Source organism: Podarcis cretensis (assembly GCF_951804945.1).
Source record: "Podarcis cretensis genome assembly, chromosome: 3".
In the NCBI taxonomy this organism is placed as follows: domain Eukaryota; kingdom Metazoa; phylum Chordata; class Lepidosauria; order Squamata; family Lacertidae; genus Podarcis; species Podarcis cretensis.
This window is the reverse complement of record NC_137172.1, coordinates 40371778-40377777: the sequence shown is the minus strand read 5'-3', so window position 1 is coordinate 40377777 and position 6000 is coordinate 40371778.

Genomic DNA, 6000 nt, shown 5'->3' with positions numbered 1-6000 from the left:
AATAGTACCTCGGGTTAAGAACTTTGCTTCTGGATGAGAACAGAAATCACATGGCGGAGGTGTGACGGCAGTGGGAGGCCCCATTAGCTAAAGTGGTACCTCGGGTTAAGAACAGTTTCAGGTTAAGAACGGACCTCCAGAACAAATTAAGTTCTTAAGCCAAGGTACCACTGTAATGCTAATCCGGAAAAAGATGGGGTGCTTTTAGTAGTTTATTTTTAGATTATGAATGTCTCAATCTGATATCAATGGATAGAGTTCTGATGAAAATATAGGATAGGGGTGTTTAGTTCTTCAGACTCAACATGCCTTTGGGCTGATCAATGTGGCAGGGGAGAGGAGACTCATTGAAAAATGTGGGTCAATTTGGCTGCATTGTCTCCTCTTACTTTCTCAGAAGAAACCTGCTGGTTCACTGGAGGAAAGCAACAATGACAGGGTTAGTGTGGGGAATCCTGCACAGAGAGAGGGAACTCAGATGAAGAACACATGTACATATCAATCTGTAGATGTCCATCAACAAAGTATCTATGCCCAAGTCCACCTGCTTTGCAGAACACATTTAAAGCAATGCTACACCCCCTTAGGAATACAGCCCTAAGAGTAAGAATGGGGAGAAATTCAGCTTTAATATGAGCATGCCTAATCTGCACTTCCTGAAACAATGCATGAAACAAAATGCAGATATCCTTTGAATATTTCAGTTGTATGAATTTTGCAATGCAGGCTTCCGAGCCAAAAATGTGAATCACAAGTGTTAATGTTAGGGGGAAGTGTCCATTAAAATACATATAGTTGAGAAAATACATTATATTAGGCAAAACTGGATACAAAATGTGCATATTGGGAGCAACGTGCACTAAATTGCTGGTGGATCTTACGAGTACCGTTTTTTTAAAAAAAGAAAATAATAATACAGAAATGTGGCGAAATGAACTTAATATTGGAGAGATGAGAAACTGAGAGAAACCCAAATTGACCCATTTGTCGGATGGAAGATTCAGGACAGACTAAAGGAAATATTTTTCACACAGGATATAATTAAACTATGATATTTGCTACAGCAAAATGTAGTAATGGCCACTAACTTGGATGGCTTCAAAAAGGAGATTAGACTAATTCCTGGAGAATGAGGCTATCAATGGCTACTACAGGGCTACTAACATGGATTTGCCTTTTCCCAAACTGCATATGGGGTTGACATTTTCATTGAGAGATTCAGCTAGGTGCCAGGCAGGGATTTAGATAGCTAAGATCAATTCAAGACCAACGATCAGAATCCTGTGTTGTTGTTATTCCCCAGGCTTAATATTGCACCAGCCCTGGGAGGCAGGCAAGCAAATGAATCTGTATGTGCAAAATAGGGTTTGTTTGTTCAGTTTGTATCCTGACTTTCAGCCTAATGGTGCTCAAGGTGACTAATAGCAATAAAATATAAACACATTAAGTTGATTAAATATAGTAAAGCAGCAATAAAATGCAAAATTACAAATACACAAAGCAGATAAGACACATCAGTAAAACTGACAAAAATGAGTTAAAACAAGTGCACTAACATAGAATGTGCATAACAAGTCGAAAAATCTGTCTGGATAAAATGTCTTTGTCTGCAGTCAGATGACAATTAGAGATGTGATAAGATGCCTTAGACAGAAGCTGCAGAGCCTATGACCAAGACAGCCCTCTGTTGCATTCCTGCCAACTCTGTTCAGATGTCGGTGGGATAGAAAGAAAGACCTTACACAATATTTTCATCACATAATTTGCTTAGGTAAAAAAAAGGCGGGGGTGAGTTTTACTCCCAGGAAGTTCCACGTGTTTACTGGGGACATCCTTTGGGTTCACTGTGCTTAGCACTTCCTCATTCAAGAAGTATGCAAAAGAGTAAACAGGTGTTCCATATCCCCATTTTCTACACTTTTTTGCTGTTTTTAATCTATTTCAGTCATGCCCTTTCTGAGCCGGCACTTTTCTAGACTCAAGAGATCTAATCTGAAGAAATTACAAAAGGGGTTTTAACCTCAAGATGAACTTTCCAACATATACACGTCATTGGAAACTGTCGTATTAAGCTCCCTCATTACCTCCTCGAAGCTGAGGCCCACAGCTTGGATGCCATTACAGACCTGATTGTCTTTCATTTTAGTTCTGCTTTGCATCCCCCACGTATCTGAGGAATTGTGAAAAGGCCTCTCTCACCTCCCAGAGTCATTACCCACTCTGACTGATAGACACGGTGTGAAGAGGAATCTTAATTTAACAAATGGCTTTGGCTGCAAAACAATGTCTTCCAAGTGCAAGAAAATGCCAGAGCAAAACAAAAACAAAAACAAAAACCACAGCACAGCACAGCACAGCACCTCCCCAATGCTTTCACAATCCTTGGACTGTGAAGCAGAAATCAAGAGGAGCCTGCCAAGAAGGGCAGAGTGGCTGCAGTTGTGTTGGCAGGGAAGAAACGATCCCCTGAATCCAGTCCTGCTTTTGATCTTGTCCCAAACTCTAAAAGATACGCAATAAAGAAGAAGGCGTGAACAGGGACGAGCATCACATTGGCTGGAACACCTTCCCAGACCAGCTATGCGGTGCCATCCTTCCATCTCGCTCCTTAGAATAGATCTCATTCATGGTTGAATTATCCCCTTTGCTCTTGGGCTCAGCTGAAGCAGAACCTAATTACCTGTAGCTGCCTGTAGCTTTTTCCTCATAATCTTTGCATCTGTCCCTGTGCCTTCCTCTGCCCCTGTCCCGCTCCCACCTCCAGAGATAAAACCGTAAGACTCTCAGGCATTTGGTGCTTCTAACTCTGTAAAACACGGAGTACAACGATGATGTTTTAGGAAACTTACAAACCACATGCTCTAACAACAACAACCCCCTCAGAACCTCCAGTGATGATGTCCCCAAGAGGAAGGGACACAGGAGAGGCTAGGGAAAGAAGGGATTATTCACAATCAAGAAACTAGAAGATGACCTCTGGGATAGCCAATTGGTTCCCAAAATGTCCTGGTATAAAGTATCCAGGAGCCTGCTTAATCCTTTCAGAAGGCTGTAATTCCAATAAACAGGTTGCAGGTCTTTCAAACCATTGGGAGGTTTTGTTATAATCAAGCAGTATATAAATGTTGTTAAATAAAGAGAAATAAAAACAAAAAACTCCAGATCCCGTAGCCCCCAGTGACTTTATTAAGTGTAAACCCGTGTCCAGTTTGTAGACCTTCCTAATTAGCGCACACAAGGGAATGGTGGAATGCGAAATGATTCTCCCTCCTTCTCGGTGTCTTCTGATCCAAGTTGTTTCTGTGTCCTTGTGTACACTGTCCTTCCTGTGGCTATTTTGTTTAGCTCTTTGAATTACCAAGGCTTCTTAGTACGTAAACTTCATTCAGTGCAGCGGTCTAATCTTCCTTCCACAATGGAGGTCTGGTCATGTTGGTGGTCTGTAAACCCTGCTGCAATAAGAATGATTTATCCTCTTATCAGTCACGAATGGTGTTTCAGATTTGCTGTGCCTTGTAACTTGATTAATTTCCCCATGTTTATTCCTGGTCCAGAGATACATTTCCAGATGCTTCCCTGCATTCCTACCTGGCTTTGCTCCAGTGCACAGGAATTTGTCTAAGTGAACTGTATTTTGTTTGTGGCCATCCAGGTGGGATGCAGATACAAACACCAGACACCTTTGTACACATCTTTCTGCTCCACAGATGATTGATTCATTGCTTTCTCCCTTATCTGCCTTTGTTTCTCATCCCGGAGGGGTCGTCTTGCACGGACCAACACCTCTGGTGTCATTATTTCCTACACATCAACTTCATTGACTTCCTATTATCTCTACCTGATCTGAACCTTTGTTCGATTCAAGAGGTAATTAAACTCAAAGCCAAAACAAATGTCAGGGTGATAGTGAGAGAGATAAGCTGTCTAAAAAAAGAGTCAGAGACGGGGGAAACATCTTTACACACATGTGAAATCCTTACTGGCCAAGCGCCAGTGGAAAGTTACCTTCAGAGTTTGGATATAATCAAAGAACTGACCGAGTATCAATAGCGCCATGTGCCTGCTGCCTAGAAAGATCTCAACTCACTGAGCACACATGCACAGGAGCGAGGCAACAGACTCACATGATTAACCATGTGCTTAAAATACGTGTTTAAAAGCTCTACTGGAAAAGACATAAATGAAACACCTGGTTTGATCACCTGTCACATCCACATTAGAAACACTTGCCTCCCCTCAAAGAATTCTGGGAACTTACTGCCATGAAACGATGCACAGGACTGCAGTCACACTGATTTTCATAAGTTGCTTATTGTGCTATGCATAGCTACTCTTTGGGTGGGTGGGGCTGTTGTTTAATTCAGAGCTTCCTGAATTTTGGGCTGTCCTTGGAAGCATAGTTATGGAAACTGTCATGATCAACTCCTGCACTTCAAAATTTACTACTACACCACTAGCTTCCAGGAAGATCTACTGGTATGATGCTACTCATAATAATCAGAGGTACAGATTGTGGAAACTTTCCATTGTGGGAGTGATTTGATCCATTAACACTGTTCCACGCACCGCAGTATTAACAACTACTGTTTAAACCTACTCTAATGATCTGCGCCCAACAAGAGTTCACACTACCAGTGGTAATGCCATCAGTTTTATTATGATCGAGAAATTGTTACATGGGTGAAGAAGCCTCAGGGTGAAAGCAGGATTCCTGACTGGTATTTACTCACTGCTAAATGTGCGCCCATTGACTTTCTGCACCCGTTGACTTTCTTCTTTGCTTCTTTCTAAGGTGGAATTGCCCATATATTTAAGTGGAATTGTACAGCAATTAGCACAAGGTGAATTAATCCATTCCTACCTGGCTGGCACTGATGTGATTCACTCCCAGTGCAAGTTAGCACATGATGGGAAGGGAATTTAGGCATCTGCCAAGATGCCGACTGGGTGCAACCTTTACAGATGGAATGAATTTATGCTCTGAGGAGCATCACACCTCTTCTGTAATTACCACCAGGCAGGAGCAGGAGGAAGGGTTGGGGGGGGGGGAGAGGCAACAAATGTGGAAAGGACTGGCTCTGCAACAGTGGAATGGAATCAGAGGCCTGGGAAGCAGTACAGCCTGTAAGGGATGCACATGTCACTGGTGCCACACTCCACCCTGGTTAATGTTTTATTCATGCAGATACATCACCCCCCCCCCAGTATTTTTATCACTTGCAGTCTACAGTAGTTGGCAGTTTACTGTAAATATCCGTTTCTCACACATGACTCTTTACCGGTTTGGGAAACATGGCTCCTTTCATTGTTGCTATGATGCCTTAACCTAAAATTTAAAAAAAACAACAAATATGCAATTCATAATTAGTTTCGCCCTCTTTTAGACCACCACCATACCAAGGGCTTGAGGTAGGTACGGTAATTAGCACCAGTTCGAAAGCACGTCAAAGTGCAAGTAGATAAATAGGTACCAATCTAGCGGAAAGGTAAACGGCGTTTCCGTGCGCTGCTCTGGTTCACCAGAAGGGGCTTAGTCATGCTGGCCACATGACCCGAAGCTGTATGCCGGCTCCCTCGGCCAATAAAGCGAGATGAGCGCCACAACCCCAGAGTCGGCCACGACTGGACCTAATGGTCAGGGGTCCCTTTACCTTTATGTTCATGCTCTGCTCCATGGGGTCACGAAAAGTCGGACACAACTAAATAACAACAACAACAACAATGTGCCAAAATGGAAGAACCGTGTGCTATAATATTTTGCTTCACCCTGTGTTGCAGTAGGCAGGCAAAACAGAATTGATTGCAATCTTAACTGAAATATGTATCTACTTGTACTCCCTCCCTGCCCAGTGGCATGAAAGGAAAGCAGGATCTCCAAAGCTAAGGAGATCTGTAAATTTACAGTGGTGTTGATTGCATTTGGACACTTGGATCTAAAGATTTACTGGCCATCTCTGGTGCTGCTGATAGCTGCATGTTGTAAATAATCTTCTTGCCTAT